The sequence below is a fragment of the Trichechus manatus genome, unplaced genomic scaffold (genome assembly GCF_000243295.1).
Source record: "Trichechus manatus latirostris isolate Lorelei unplaced genomic scaffold, TriManLat1.0 scaffold00088, whole genome shotgun sequence".
NCBI lineage: Eukaryota > Metazoa > Chordata > Mammalia > Sirenia > Trichechidae > Trichechus > Trichechus manatus.
This window is the reverse complement of record NW_004444024.1, coordinates 956,664-972,992: the sequence shown is the minus strand read 5'-3', so window position 1 is coordinate 972,992 and position 16,329 is coordinate 956,664. Positions and strand designations below refer to the sequence as shown.

The 16,329-nt window shown below is 43.9% G+C and overlaps 1 protein-coding gene across 7 annotated transcripts in view; it reads left to right on the top strand.

Moving 5' to 3' along the window:
* Nucleotides 1–16,329, top strand: part of NUMA1 (nuclear mitotic apparatus protein 1) — an 86,778-nt gene that overhangs the window by 35,900 nt on the left and 34,549 nt on the right. The window contains exon 1 of one of the 7 annotated variants that reach the window (XM_023736522.1): nucleotides 11,438–12,075. The exons of 4 other annotated variants lie outside the window; for them this stretch is intronic. The gene's annotated coding sequence lies outside the window, so the exon portion shown is untranslated. Of the gene's footprint in view, nucleotides 1–11,437; nucleotides 12,076–12,097; nucleotides 12,436–12,484; nucleotides 12,891–16,329 lie in introns of those variants that run through there. 2 more of the 7 variants (XM_023736523.1, XM_023736521.1) reach the window with 2 other exon arrangements.

Genomic DNA, 16,329 nt, shown 5'->3' with positions numbered 1-16,329 from the left:
AACCAAAGTGAGATGCAGAACATTTTTTTAATAAACTTGGTTATGCCAGTTGACCTAGATGTCCCCTGAAACCATGGTCCCCAGACTCCCGCCCCACTACTCTGTCCCTCAAAGTGTTTGGCTGTATTCAGGACACTTCTTAGCTTTACAGACCCAAATTTTTTAAATTTGGGTGATCTGGAACTATAACTGGAACAGGAAAAATTACAGGTCGAAGCCCTGGAATGGGAGATTAGGAAGAAGCATAGTGAGCCCTTTCAGGAGCCTGATGCATAAGATTGAGTTATTGCCAGGACTGAGGAGAGCAACACACATTCAAAGCGGCACGGTTGGCTGCCAGCTTTGAGCGGGGAACCGCTGTTTCAGACTCTGCGTATAGTCTGATGGGCAGGAGATTTGGTTGCTATGCAGTGCATATGCTGCCCTTTTTTCTAAGGGGGAGATTAAGTTTCTAGCAAGGCTTCGACTTATAATTTTTCCCATTCCAGTTATCGTTCCAGCTCACCCAAATTTTAAAAATTCACGTCTGTTCCAATGTCGCTTCCTTGGCCATGATTAAACCGGGAAGAACCAGATCGAAGCCATGGAAAGAATTACAGTATATCCATTTTATGAGCGGTTATTATGCAGCTTTTAAAAAGTATGAATTAGAATTTTATTTGTTGACCCTGCAGGGGATATCCATGATAAATTGTTAAGTGAGAAAAGCAAGTTTCAGAGCATTGTGTAGTATAATCTGAGTTTTCCACAAATAGAAAGCAACAAAAAATCATCTCTACTACATATGTACTTATGTTTTTTGGAGCATGGAAAAAATCTGTTAGCATTTATTATCTTGTAGGAGGGCTTGAAGGGGAATGGGAGATTATTAATATTGTCTTTTATCTAACTTTGGAGAACAACGAAAATAAACTTGTATAAGTAAGAAGTAGAGTTTCCTAAACATTTTTTCATCTTAATTGCTTTTTAAGAGGTATGTCTTATTTTTTTTAGTGAGTTAATGAAGTAAAGACTTATGAAAGTGAAAATACTTAATATGTGAATTTTCTCTTGGCTTTTAGAGAGGCATCTGTGTAGTGGAAAGGGACACAGGAGTCAGAGAACCAACTTTGGAGTTGTAGTTCTCAACTTTCTGATGCATGAGCTTTACTTTAATGAGGCCATTTAACTTCTGTGGATTCCAGTCTTCTCATCTCTAAAATAAAGAGCTTTTGCAAGCAGACATGCTCTCCAAGGTCCTTTCTAGCCCTAACACTCTCCAAGTCTGTGATCCTACATTTGAACCACCTCTTGAGATTAGAATACTGTATTTCATTTATTTTAAAATGCTATTTTTTCACATTTAACACTCTGAAATTGGGATGTATTTTATAATTGGTGGCATCTTTCAATTGTTATTGGCCATTTTTTTCACATTTTAATATCTGAAGTTGAGATTTCTTATCATTGATGATATAGGATAGTTCCACTTTTCAATGCCAGTTTTTTTTGTTTTTTACTGTTGATTACAATCTTGGCCCCTTCCTAGGCTTTCTTTACTCCCAACCCCATCAGATTCACTCACATCTCCAAGAGACTCAGGGTAGGGAGAAGTGGTTAGACATATTACTTGAATGTGCAAGGATTTTGTGCATCTTTCCTTAACTGGTATATGTCCTATGTAGCTGCTGTTTTAGAAGTAAGGTAAACATATGTATAGCCCTGAAGCATCCAACTTAGTGCTTTGATTAATCTCTTTATACAATTTTACCTGGTGTTTTTTTTTATTCCTTTTAATTGTGTTAAAGTATAACATACATACATAAAAGTGTACAAATCATAAGTATACAACTCGATGACCTGCTATAAAGTGAACACACCTGTGTAACCAGTACCCATATCAAGAAACAGAATATTACCAGTATCCGATTAGCCCCTTTCCAGTCACTATCCCCCTGCTATTTTCCTTTTAAATGTAGTGAAAGTGTACCTAGGGATGGTATCTCTGTTGGTTCATAAGTAGGTAAACTCATGGTTATCTTGGGTAAGAGTCTGTTGGAAAGAACTCCAAATATGGAGCCAGAGATTAGAGTTTTGCCTTGGTCCTGTTGCTTTTTAGCTGTGTGACCTTAGACAAGGTACTCAACCTTTCTGAACTTCATTCCTCTTTGTTAAAATAACAAGTATAGAGAGCTGTGAGGATCATGTGAACTACTTTGTAAATGAGAAATGCTTTGTAAATGCTAAAGTGCTGTACACAAATGCTAGTCATTTTGGTGAAGGAGGTAGAATCCCAAGCGGGAGATTATGTGAGTCAGAAGTAAAGCAGAGAAAAGTCTGTCTGTCCCAAAATTTGTTTTCTTAACCATCAGGATATACTGCTTCCTTTTTTCATTGACACTGGTGTGGTCACTGGCTTTGTGTTAAATTCTCCTAAAATGGAAATGATAATGTAATGTAAAGGACTTGAAAGGAGTTCATAGAGATCTGGAATTTCTCCCAGAATCTCACCCTTCCTCCCTTAATGCTGGTGCCCCCCGGAGTTGTGCACTGCAGAGGCTTTGGCAGATCAACGTCTCCATTGCAGATGCACACACAGCCCCTTTACAAGCTTGATAAGCAAGCATGATTCTACCATAGACCCTGCCTACTCACACTGTTCCAAATGTGACCCAAATCTAAATCTCTAGCCCAGAATCATGTTTTTGATTAGTTACTGGATATTTCTAATAGTATATCCAGAAGATATCTCATATTTAAACCAAACTCTAAAAATGCTTCTAATATATAAAACCAAAGAAAAACCAAACTCATTGCCGTTGAGTCAGTTCCGTCTCATAGTGACCCTGTAGGACAGAGTAGAACTACCCCATAGAGTTTCCAAGGAGTGTCTGGTGGATTCAAACTGCTGACCTTTTGATTAACAGCCGTAGCTCTTAACTAGTACGCCACCTGAGTTAGCATGATGGTTTAAACTATGGACTTTGGAGTGAGATAGACCTGGATTTAATCTTAATTCTGCTTTTTAGTTTCATGATCTTGAACAAGTTGTTCACAATTTTGAAACCTCTTCTACAGATTGATGTATTAATAGTACTTGATTGGGTTGATGCTAGGGTTCAGTGAATGGAAGTTATTATTATAACTCTTGTAATCTTTTCTTGGTTTATGGCATGCATGTCCATCTGCCCATTCACTCAAGCTAGGAAATTTAGAGGTGCTTCTAGAATTTTCCTTTTTTTTATTCTTCACTTAGGATTGTCGGGGCCTGTTAAAGTAATTCTTAAAGCTATTGCCTCCTCTTTATTGCCACTGCTTTACATAAGACATACATCACTTCTTGTTTGGAATAAACAGTGGTTTTTGTACTGTGGTCTGAAAAGTTTAAGAGAACTACAGAACTGGCTTAGGAACCAGGTAGAAACTGAGGGGACAGGGCTTCAAACATCTTTACTTCAAAGCGTCTACTCATGTATTTTGGCCTCTAATACCAGCTAGCGTTTATCTTTGTAGAATGGTAAGCATGTTACACGTACTATCTTGTTAATTCCTTATAATAACCCTCTGAAAGAGTACTATCATTGTTCCCATTTTACGTATGTGTAAATTGATGCACAGAGAGGTTAAGTAACTTGTCCAAGGTCACACAGCTAGTAAGCTATAGAGCCAGGATTTGAATTAGGCAGTCTAACTCCAGACTTTGCTCTTAGCCTTGCTGCATTTCTTTCCCAGTGTTTATTGTGAAACATAAATCTGATAATCTTACTCCCCTTTAGAAACTTTGATTGTTTTTCATCACCTACAGGATAAAATCTGAATTCCCAAGCATGAGTGTAGTGCCTCGTGATTTGGTATACTTACTCTTCTCGTCATCTGCTGTACCTTCTTAAAACTGCATGCCATTGCTCAGATATAATATTCTCTGTCTTTGCACATGCTGTTCTCTCTGCCTAGAATGCTCTTTCTGTACTTCTCTTTTGGTGAAACCCTACTCATCCTATTCATACTTTAAGACCCAGCTTAAGTGTTACTTCCTCTGTAAAGCTCTTCCAACAGCCCACCCTGAGTTAATCAGTCCCTCAGCTTCTTTAAACCAGTACGTTCACTTATTTTCGTGTTCTGAAATCTTTTCACCAAAACAAGAATCTTGGAGGCCTCCTCAACTCCTCACCTTTCCCGCACTCCCACGTGCTAAGACTTTTGAGTCCACCTCTGTAATGACTTTCAAGTATGCATTCCTTTTTCATACCTACTGCCCCTGCTCTGGCAGTAGCAATTTTATCTCTACCACTACAACTGCTGCCTAACTCTGTCTCCTGTCTCTGGACTCACTGTCGTGTCAGAGTCATCTTTTCAAAAAGCATACGTAAGTATGCCCTTCTGCTCAGAACACTTCAGCTCCCACTGCCCACTGGGTAAAGTTTCACCTCTTTAGTACAGTATTCAAGGTCATTACATGTTGGTCTCCACTAGACTTTCCAGCGTTAACTCACCTTCCTTTCAGCACTTCTCACCCCCATGTTCTTTGGCCTTGTATTATGGTTAGTTATGGATATGTTTCCTTTTCCATAGGATTATAAACTCGAGTTCAAAGATTGTCTAATTCATCTTTGAATCCCCAGAATAGTATGTAGAGGTATGTGTTTCGTGTTTGTAGTTGAATGTCCCTGATTAAATTTCGTTAATTCCATGTAAAAAGTAAAAATGTCCGATGTATTTTGGAGAATTTGTATCACAAATGTTAAAAAAAAAGAAAAAAAAAAAGTTTGGCCCCAAAAGGGGGAAATTTCAGTTACAGTAAACCTGCAAAAGCCGGAACCTTTGTAGGGGGAAAATCTGTCAGAGAAGGAAAGCTCAAATATTTTCCACTGAAATGAGCAATAGAAGAGTGTTAAGACTGCACCCTGTCAAAGGCAGAAACTTGTGAGACCCAGAAAAACAAGGCAGTCCCGTCAAGTTCTGGCTCTCACAGATGTCACTGTATTAGAAGAATTGCTTGTGTGGAATTTTATATCTCTCAGTGATGCCTGATACATGGGATGTTATTTTATCTAATGATGATCAAGTTAGTTAGCATCTTTAAAAAGGAGGATAATAGCACCCACCTTGCCCATTTTGTGAGCTGTGGCAGAAGCAATATGAACAGTGAATGTGCATAAGAACTATACAGATGAAAGGTATAGGATATAGCTGAAATGTGCTGGACAGAGCATTGGATTTAGAAGGCTCTAAGTTTGAGTTCTGGCTCTGTGACCTTGGCAGTTGACCTTGAGGCAAGTATTTTCTTCTTTCTGAGCCTTAGGTTCCTAATCTATAAAATTAGAAGAAACATGCTTGCCGCTTAGGTTTTTTGTTGTTTTTTTTTTTTTATTGTGGTAAATATATATGTAACAAATATGAAATGGCACTTACCATTCCAACATTCTTCACATGTATAATTAAGTGATATGAGTTATGTTTATCATGTTGTTCAACCATTACCATTATCTGTTTCCAAATTTTCCCATCACCCTTAACAGAAGTTCACTTTCCTTAGGGTCCTTTTAGGAGGATGTGAGATGTGAGAGATGCCATCTTTAAATTCTTGAAATCTGTTCAAATGTCAGGGTTTTGTTTTTTTATCATGCCCATGTTAGACATAATTTCCATTTATTTTACTTAGTGACATATTGACACATTTGGTTCTTGGGTCATATGAACATCTTATTTAAAAGCCCAACCCTTATCAGTATTTGTGTTTGTTCTTTTCTGTCAGTGTTTAGAAAGCATCGTATAGTAGAAGGAGAAGTGGAACCATAAAGACATGGGTCTCAGTGCTGTGTAGGAGGTAGAGACATGGAAGATAAGATAAAGCAGAGAGAGAAAGAAAGATATCTAGTCTGAGCTTTGGAGCTACTACAGCCTATTTGAGACAAACCAGATCTTAGTCAGAGTCGCTGTTCTCCAAGCTTATGTTCTCCTGAAATCAGTCACAAGTTTGTTGGCTCATATCAGCAGATCTTGCTCAAGGCATATGTATAAGTTATAAAATTTCTGCTTTAGGGGTGTCATATAGATGAAGAGTTAGACTAGTTCGCTATTAAGGTCACTTTCAGTCCTGAGAGTCTGTGCTTTGTTGACCAGGTATGTTGCTGTGTGCTGTTGAGTCGATTCCGACTTATAGTGACCCTATATGACAGAATAGGAGTAGCCCTCGTGGCGCAGTAGTTAGACGCTTGGCTGCTAACTCGAAAGGTGGGTGGTTGGAACCCACTAGCTACTGCATGGCAGAAAGATATGGCAGTCTGCTTCCATAAAGATTACAGCCTTAGAAACCCTATGGGGCAATTCTACTCTGTCATATAGGGTCACTATGAGTCAGAATCTACTCGATGGCAATGGGTTTTTATGACAGAGTAGAACTTGCCCCATAGGGTTTCCTAGGCTGTAATCTTTACAGGAGCAGAGCACCAGGGCTTTTTTTCTGCGGAGTGACTGGTGGGTTCGAACCGCCAACCTTTTGGTTAGCAGCCAAGTGCTTAACCATTGCCCCACCTAGGCTCCTTTGACCAGGTATACCCATTGCCACTGAGTCGATTCCAGCTCATAGTGAGCCTGTAGGACAGAATAGAACTGCCCGTTACGGGTTCCAAGGTTGTAAATCTTTATGGAAGCAGACTGCCACATCTTTCTCCCTCAGAGTGGCTGTTAGGTTTTGAACTGCTGAACTTTCGGTTAGCAGCCAAGCTCTTAACCGCTAGGCCACCAGGGCTCTTTTTGACCAGGTATAGAAAGCTTCACTTCTTTAAGCTGTGTAGACAGATGTTGTTATAAATTGCATTTTCTCTGTGGCTTTTATTTATGAAAAGCTGCCTTGTAGCATTCTGAGTATAGCTCCATTCACCTGATGCAAAGTTGGTACTACCAGTTTCCAAGGACATCCTCCTTTCATCAGTATTAATGAAGCACGTGTCTCACTTTGAGGATGGGACTCAGGCTAACAAACAAAATGCCTATTTTGGGGGAATTTGTTATTTATTTTGAAAGGAAGTCTTGGGGAAAGAATCATGGGAGGTTTTTTTTTTTAGAGTGGTAAAGGTATGCTTAAATATGATCTAACCCAACCCCCTTCTTTTTCTGGTGAGACCCAAGCTGGGGGAAGTGACCTCTCTCAAGCCCATAGTTAGTAAGTGGCCAATCCAGGACTTATCTCCAGAGGCTACCAACACCCTATCTAGTGTGGTTTCCCCCACTAGCCAGGTTGTCTCAAAAGAGTTACAAATCGTTACCAGTAAAACTTTTCCTCCTTGCTTCAGTTTCTTTTGCCTTTCTCATCATCAGTTTGGTGTTTGTGAGCAAACATTGTGCTGGATATGTTGCCTATAGGGACAGATCCATGTACTCCTCTGTGTCATTGAAACAGAGTGAGCAGGTTCTTAGGTGTTTTGTAGAAAACGTCTTCTTGAGGGAGAATTGAATGGGCCTCTTGGATGTTATAATGAATCCTCTCTGGGTTTTGATTTGCCCTCTGCCTTTTTCCCCAGGAAGGCTCAGGCTTACCAACGCTGCCTCGTTAATTAGTCACTATCCTCTGGAGAGGGAGAGTAAGGAGGTGGTAAATAAGCTCCATGTCAGACCTCTGAAACAGCAGTCCTTCCCTCTAGCCAACGTCGTTTCCTTTCAGCCTGCTTTCTCCATGGCTTCTCACCCTTGACATCTCTCCAAGTCCCTTCTAGTAGAAGACTTTGCTGTTCTTATATGCTTGCTACTTCAGAGGAGTGTTGGTCCTTTAATGTTTATAAAGCTCTTATACATTCAGAAAACATCTTCAGGGGTTATCTTTGAAATTAGAATGGGTTGATTCTCTTTTGATTAAAAAGCAGATTTTTTTGAGTAGTAGAAGTAAAGGCTTCTTTGAGCCACTGAAAATGTGCTAGCTTTTATTCATTCATTCAGTGATTGTTTCTTTAAGAGCAATAGAGAATAATTTAGAAACTAGATAGACAACTCACTACTACATGACTAAGTCATTTGATTCCTGAGCCTCAGATTCCTCATCTTTAAAATAGTAATAAAATCTACCCTTAGATTGTACTGAGGATTATGTAAGGTGACTGAGTAAGGGGATGGGCTCTGGAGACGGATCCAATTGGGTGCATTTTGGCTTCAATATTTACTAGCTTTGTAACCTTAGGCAAGTTATTTAATCTTTCTAATTCTTGTTTCCTTTAATGTAATATAGGGATAATCATAGTATTTAACTCATTGGGTTATTGTGAGGATTAAACAAATAAATCATGGGAAGTGTTTAGCGTCGTTCCTGGCACATAGTAAGTGCTCAATAAATGTTAGCTGTTAATTACAATAGTAATAACAATAGTAATAAGAGTCTTTAGATATTTGCTATGCCAGGACATCATGTGGCAGAGAAAAGACTAGAAGGTATTGCATAGAGCAGTGGACCCATAAAAGCATGTTTCCTGCCAACTTCCTTGGTGAGAGGGCGTGTAGGGACTGTGGGAGAGGCTCTCATTGGGCCCTGGCTTACGGCTTCCTCCAGCAGGCTTCCCTTCTAGGCTAACAGGCTGAGGGGAAAGTTCAGAAGGACATCAGAGGACAATGAGATAACCAGCCTGGCGGGTGGAGGGCTTGGGTAAGGGCATAAATGACTCCAGAAGGTAAGACTGGGACCAGATCATGGAGGACTTTGAATGCCAAGCTAATTAATTTATGTTAGAACCATCCCACTCCTGGACACAATCTTAGGGGAATTGCTCTCCCTCTGTCTTTCTTGTTTAAACTTTTATAAAAAGGTAATATACATTAAAAACTATGTTTACATTTTGAGCAATAATAATAAAATGAATACCCATGCACCTGCCATCGAGCTCAGGCGATTACCAGACCTTTTGAAGCACCATGTAGGTTTATGAATTATCACCGCCCCCCACCCTCTAACCTCTATCCTGAATTTTGTGTCATTTTCCCCCTTTTTTTCTTTTCTTTTTTTTAATGGTTTTACCACTCATATCCCAGCCTTGTGGGGACAGTGAGACAATGAGCAGGGGCATGTGGAATCAGGCAGGAGCCATGTGGCCTGCCTGCTGCCTGGCTAGGCTGCAAGGAGGGGTGGGGAAGTTCTGCCACTGCCTCCAGAGGGGAGTGGCGTATTGTGGTGGGGGAGGGAGAGGCTAGAGAAGCTGGCCCGGCTCTCTGGGCTGTCCTGAAGGGCTGGCCCAGTGTGGCAGCTTGGCAGCTTGGAAGAGAGGTTTCAGAGGAGAGTTGAGCCTGTCTGAGGCTGCACAGCTGGAAGCTGTTGCCTTCCGTTTGGAGCACGGGGGTGGGGTGAGGAGATTTCTTTTCCCCTTTTGAGACACAGTATCAATTCTAACATATGTTAGGGAGCTTAGGGGCTGACACAATGCCAGACATGGCTAGGGCGGTTTTAGCTAGGCCTGCTTTCTGTTTTCACCTCATCCATTTTTTCTGGAATGTTGATTGTGCCACTCGTTAAGTTGCATCTGCCACTTTGCTTTTCTGTAAAAAGTTTTGGTTTTTGCTTTGCCTTTGCCTTTGCGGTGCTCCTTTGAGTAAGAACTTCCCTTTCTACTAATAGCGATTGCTAACCACAGATTAAAAGCGATACTGTGGGAATAGGCTAAAGGGCCTGTGAGGAGAAACAGGGTGATGGGAGGTCTCTGCAGCAATGGGCTTCAGTCTGACTACCCCCACCCCTGACCACCACCACCACTCGCCACAGTCATTCTTGGGTGGCCAGCAGGTTGGATATGGAACCTGCCATCCAGGTATAGTTGAGTGCAACAGATTCTGCTAGCCCTAGTGTGCTAGGTACTATGGAGGATCATAGAGAGAGATAGAACTGTTTATGCTCTTAAGTGATTTACATTCTAGATGTAAAGACAATACTTTCATGCGTATGCATGTTAGACGGTACAAGTGCCAAATGCAAGATGAAGATAGATGTTTCTGATCACCAATGTAATACATGGTTATTTGAAAAAAAATCAAACCTAACAGAAACATATAGTGTAGAAGGTTAAAGTTTCTCATAATCTAACTCCCTCCCAAGATAACTACTGTTACCTGTTTGCAATACTTGAGGAGTTGGGATTTGAGCTGGACCTTTAAATAAAATCCAGAGAAGCAGACTGATGGGAGGAAGGTGGACATCTTGAGGATCCAGGGAAGAGTGCCCCCGGCTTCCCTAACAAATGGTGATCTAACTTCTGCTTGGATAATTGTGACAGGCCACCAACGTGCCCAAATATGAACAAACATTTGTTAAGCACCCACTTGTGTCTTATGTGCTAACCTGTGTGTTAGGCACCTTATAGATGTTACTGATTAATCTTTATTATAACCTTATAAAGTAAGTATCTTTGTCCTTTTTTACAAATAGGGATATTGAGGCTCAGAGGTTACATGCCAGGGTCACATAGTTAGCAGCAAGTGGTGTAGAGTTCTGCAGTCTGCTAGCTATGTGATCTTGGTCAAAATATTTAATCTCTGTAGCTCAGTTTTCTCATCTGTAAAGTGGAGTGGTAATAGTACCTACCTCACTAAGAGAGTTTTTAAGATGAATGAGTTAATACACAATAGGTCTCTAGAATGGTGCCTGGCACATAGTATACAGCGAGTAAGCATTAGCTGCTATTGATTAACTCTGCTTCTTTTCTTGTTCTAACACGATTCACATTGTCTCTCCCTAACCTGAGTCCCCACTTAATTCTGTATATGACCTCTCCATTCTCCCAGCCATGACTTAGACACGTTCCTCCCTTTACAATTCCTCTCCCTGCTTCCGGTCAGTTATTAAGGTCTCTTCATTCTGTCTCCACAATGTCTCCTCACTCCTCTTCTTTCCATTCTCTTTTACTTTACCTTCCTTCGAGTTCTGATTACCTGTCTCTTGTCTATTGTGGCCCTCCTGACTCATCGTCTCCCAGCTGCTTGTCTTATTCATTTATATACCAGGTTAATCTTCTTAAAGTACAGTTCTCATGGTACCACATCTCTGTGTTAAAACCAACAAAATAAATTTTCAAACCTTTAGTTGATTTCTTGGTTTGAAGTTCAAGATTCTCCAAACCTCTAATCCCAACTCACCCTTCTAGCCTGTTCTCCCGCTGCTTCCACATCTCCTCTCTGCTTTCCCTTCTTCCCTACTCCTCTGCATTTCCATCTCAGGAAAATTCTACCTATGTATTTCAAGATCTGGAGCTCTGGTGGCCCAGTGGTTAAGAGCTCGGCTGCTAATCAAAAGGTCGGCAGTTCAAATCCACCGCTCCTTGGAAACTCATTGGGGCAGTTCTGTACTCTGTCCTATAGGGTCGCTATAGGGTCTGTGAGTCGGAATTGACTCAACAGCAATGGGTTTGGTTTATTTCAAGATCTATATTAGAATATCAATTAGTTTTCTTAGTCCTTCTCTACCCTCAACTGGTTAGAATTTTTATCTTTTTGTGATATTTAGCACATACTGTCTTAAAATATAATTTTTGCGTTACATTTTGAGTCTCCTGTTGAATTATAAGCTGCCTCAGTGCAGATGCTGGGTCTAATTCATCCTTGTACACTCCTTATAGTGTCCTATAGCAGTGCCTTGCACGTAGTAGGTATTCAATAAATGTTAGAAGTATGAGTAAAAGTCAGATGGGGGAGGGTTCCTGTTAACTGTGTGGTGGGTTTCTCTCAGCCTTGGTGAGGGTTGCTGCTCACTGGTGGAAACGCTGTGGTTTTGCCTGCTAAGAGGCAGACATTTTTTCTGCTGTGTAGGAGAGGCAGAGCCTGTAGTCTTGGCTGATGGGTCACAGTGCCTGTGTCTGTTAAGGGGCTTCAGCCAGTGCCTGCCATACTCGGTCCGTGCCTTGGCCCCTCGGCCCCTCCCTTACAAATGCTCAGCCGAACAGGGGATTAGGCTCTGGCAGCACAGCTGGGATTTTGGCGGCCATTCTACAGTCAACAATAGCACACAGCCACCCGGACAGGACAGCGCAGGCCTGCACTCCAGGGCCAGAATCTGCCTGGGCTTCTTGTTTGGGTAGCCGAGGGGGAGGAGCGGGCCCAGCACGGCATCCTGGCCTTGCCGTTCAGAAGGTACGGGCTGGAGAGACTCCCTTGGGGAATGGGCTTGGGGGGTGGCCGTGTCCCAGGGCAGGCGCGCCCACGGAAGGAGGTGAGGTGCTTTGTGTGTGAGCTGCATGTGTGTGCTTAAAGCCTGCCCTGGAGCCAGCAGGAAGCTGCCCTGTGAAAAGGGCCTGCGTTTCACTTGCTCTTCAAAGTCTCTGTTGCCGAGTCTTCCTCCCTGCCCTGCTTCACCAGGCAGGGGCTGATCTAATCCTCAGGGCAGCCCTGGGCCTACCCTTTTGTTGCTGGCCTGAGAGATGGACAGGCTGTCACTGCTGTCTTAAGGCCTGGGTAGAGGAGAGAGCAAAGGGGGAGTGTCGGTGATAACAGGTTTGTCAGGCAGGCCACTGGGAGATGTGTTTTGTGTTTAGGCCACGGTTTGGCTTGGCTCTTGTCGCTGTTTCAGTTCAGTAATTGTGTCTGCCGGCTCGTGGCCCCCTCCCCCTCTCCCCCTAAATGTGTTTTATTCTCTTGTTCGTGGGCCAAGCCTTCCCAGCCTCTTCTCTCCTTGCAGGGCAACCCTCCCCCCCATTGCTGAGCGTTCCCTGCTTTGCTGTCGCTCCCAGATCGCGGAAGCTTGCTGTGCCTTTAAAGAAAGCAGACTCCTGGCTGTGACGCACTTCTGGCTGTCAGCCAGGAAGATCGCTCCTGCCAGGCTGACTGAGAAGAAAACCAACAACTTTTCTTTTGTGTGTGGGGTTACTTTCCACTAGCCGCCCCCCCTTCAAGATTTAAATGCTAATGGCGGATTAAAACCTGTAGATACGTTTGGCTTTAGGAGTCTGGTAAGGCCCCCCTGCACTAAGACTTTTTCTCCGTCACTCTTTCTCTGGGTTTTTGTTCAAACATGGACGAGGGGTTGGGGTGGATTCTCCCCCCTCACCTCCCTTTCCTGCGCCATCCTTAAAGGGGAGGGAGAGGAGAGGGAGAGCAAGTAAACATACCCGGAGCAGGCTCTGGGAGCTGAGCTTGCCAACATCCGGGAGTTGGCGCCTTTCAGAGCAGAGGGTTGCTTTCTTCCCCCCTCGCGTAGATGTCAGAGTGTTTTTGTTCAGAGGGGGAAAGCGTGTGCGCCTGCACGTTGAGCTGTAGAGAGAGCTCAGGAGAGGGCTTCGTTCCTGCGTGAGGCCCTGGGTGTGTACGTGGTGGTGGGGAGTGAAAACAAGTTCATTTTTTTAGCTGGTGGGGACCAGGGGGTGTGAATATAGCGATGGGGGCAGGTGCTGATGAACTGCTGGAGTGGGCTCAGGTTGTGTGTGTGTGTGTGTGTGTGTGTGTGTGTGTGTGTGTGTAGTGTGTAGTGTGGCTGCAGGCCCCAGTGTGTGTGTGTGTGTGTGTGTGTGTGTGTGTGTATCTCATGTGGCTGGCCCCAGTTCTAGTTCAAGATTGCAGCCCTTTTTCCCACATTCTTCTGATCTAGACCCTACAGAGGCATGAGGGGAAGGGAAGATATCAGTAAGCCACTTTTGAAGAAACCAGGGAAATCCTGGTTTCCCCTGCAATCTCTTGCTCATTCCTTTCTAGGGCTGTGGGGCTCTCCCCCAAAAGAGAGAGTGGTCTATGTGAAGAGGGGCAGGCCTGAGCCCAGAGCTAGTCCCTTTAGGGAGACCAGGGAATATACCCAGCTAGCTGTTTGGTTTGCTCCTGACCTCAGGTGTCCATAGGGACTCTTTGGACTTGGGCCAAACAGACTACTCTGGACTCCTCAGGAGTTGAAAAGGTTTGTGTTTTTCTTTACTTAGCTTCCCTTGGAACTGCTGGTCCTTTGGCCTTTTACCTTCTCTGAGGCAGGGTATGCACCAGCAAGATAATTCCTATTCTCTTCTTAATGGCAAGATAGCCTGTGGCCATATAGCTTGGCCTTTGCTGGGCTGCGCAGTGGTTAAGAGCTGGGCTGCTAACCAAAAGGTTGGCAGTTTGAATCCACCAGCTACTCCTTGGAAACCCTGTGGAGCAGTTCTACTCTGTCCTGTAGGGTCACTATGAGTCGGAATTGACTGGACGGCAATGAGTTTGCTTTGTTTTTTGGTTTCTAGAGTGACCTACCAGATGAGGCCTGGGTGCTTACTTGCCTGTGCCTCCTGATAGATCCCTCCCAGAGTTAGAGGAGGAGGAGCCCAGGATCAGGGTATTCACTCTTCGGATGTCTTTCAGATAGAGGAGTATCACTTTTAGAAAAGGATGCAAATAGTGGAATTCTTACGGCTATAGATAGGCAGGCTCTCAGGGTAAGTGGCGGTAAATCTTGCCATTGAGCATGGGCATAGATGGGGCAGCCATTTCCTTTATGAGCTATGAATTTGTGGGCCTTTAGAAGCACTGGGTAGAGAGAAAGTTGGGCTCAGGGGGAAGGACCCTTTGAGGTGGGAGCTTGCGTAGGCTTTGGGTCCTGAAATTTTGGGGGTAGGAGCTGGCATCTAAGGGAATGAGGGTTCAGGGGAGGTAAGGGCCCATGAACTAAGAGAGCAATGCAGTTTAGCAGCTTTCTGGGACCAAAGGTCACTTTGGTGTTATCTTGAGGTAGGGCTGGAGTTTAGGCAGGCAATAAGTGGCTCGGAGATGGTCTCAAAAGGAGCTGGTGCCCAGGGTGGGAGGCTGGGTGAGGAGAGTAGTGCTGCCACAACTAAAGCCCTCTGGCCTTCAGTCTATCACTTGGTCTACCCCCAAACTGAAGCTTTTTCAAACCAGACCCCAGAGCTTAGCAACCTGACCCTCTAGTCTAGCCCTGGTGTCTACCTCTGAGCAGGTGGTTTGCATTAGCTTCAGCCCTGGTAGGAAACCTTAACTAGGTTTTAACTCTTTATGACCCAGAGTGGGCACAAGCCAAGTGGCTGTATGTCTCTTGAGTGTGATTTTCCTTGTCCTGATATATCTTCTGTGGGTTACTGTAAGTGTAGGAGTTGGTCCTGATGTTGGGGAGTTGCATTATGTCAATTCTGGAATTGTAAAGAGGATGTAAGGCCTTTAGTTTGTAAGGCAGCTTGTTCTGTGTCTTGGTTCTTTCTTGAGCCCAGGGAAAATAGAAGGTGGCTTACCAGCTCTGTGAAGCTTCTGTTTTGGATTCTGGGGGCATTTCTCTTTCTTGATGAACCAGGTGGGAACTCCGAATATGCTCCAGAGGGCCTGCATCCCACATTGCATTCCAGTGTTTTGTTTGTTGATTGTGGGTTGGGGGTGTGCATGGTTGAGTTGGGATGGGTCTCTGCAGATCCTTCTGTGAAATAGTTCGAGGTTTACAGTCGCGGGGATCTGTTTTTCCATCGCCATCACCCAGTCTTCTGGGTGGGGCCTGCCTCGGATTTCAGGAGGAGGGTGGAGAGGATGGTGCTCTGGCTGGGAGCCCTCGGGTTCCAAGCCAAGGCCTGTTTAAAGCTATAGTCCCAGTGCTGAGGACTAGCTATGCCTGGCTTCAGTCATTCATTACCCAGAGATGAGTGAGTGACTGGGCTCACCTAAAACCTCTCACCTGGGTGTCCTGTCCCTGAGAAAGTGCCCCTTTATGGGCTTTGAGCTGACAAAGACCTTCATTTCTAGTGTTGGATTCCTCTGTTTCTATGCCTGAGGAGCACAGAAAAAGGCATTTAGGCCTTGACACCGGGTTTTCCTGAGCGTTGATGGACCTAGTTTTAGTCAGGCTCTCCTGGGAGGCCGTAAGGGGTTGTATGTTTTGCCTCTAAGATGAAGGGAAGAAGTTGGTTAAACCTCAGGTCATTTTTAGCAGCACAGCTGTGGAATCTCTCAGAGAGGCCAGGTTGCAAATAAAACTTCTGACTGACATTTTGGGCCTCATCAAAAGGAGGGGGGCCTCATCAAAAGGAGGGCAGATCTGTAGGCAGCCCACTCCAGATGAGGGGGAGGTGATCTGCTTCCCATATTACTAAATAGCTCAGACTTTTTTTTTTTTTTTAAAGAAGCCCCAGTTGAGTTGAGCATTTGGCTGTTGCCCCTTCACCACAGGGGCCAAGCGTGGTCCCCCTAGCTTTAGGTTGGCCAGCCACCTGAAAAGCCTTATTGCAGTACAGTAGTTGAAGCCATCTGCCTTCATCCTTGTCTGACCCCAAGGGTAAGTTGTGCTTGGTGAAAATCATCCAGGACTGAGGAACACATAAGACCCTTAGCATCTCTGCCCTTCTGAGAACTCTCTTAACTACTTCATTTGGTCTTGCCAAAGCCCAGGTGCATTGGCTCATTTCTAAGATTGTGACGTTGGTATGACCGATGAAA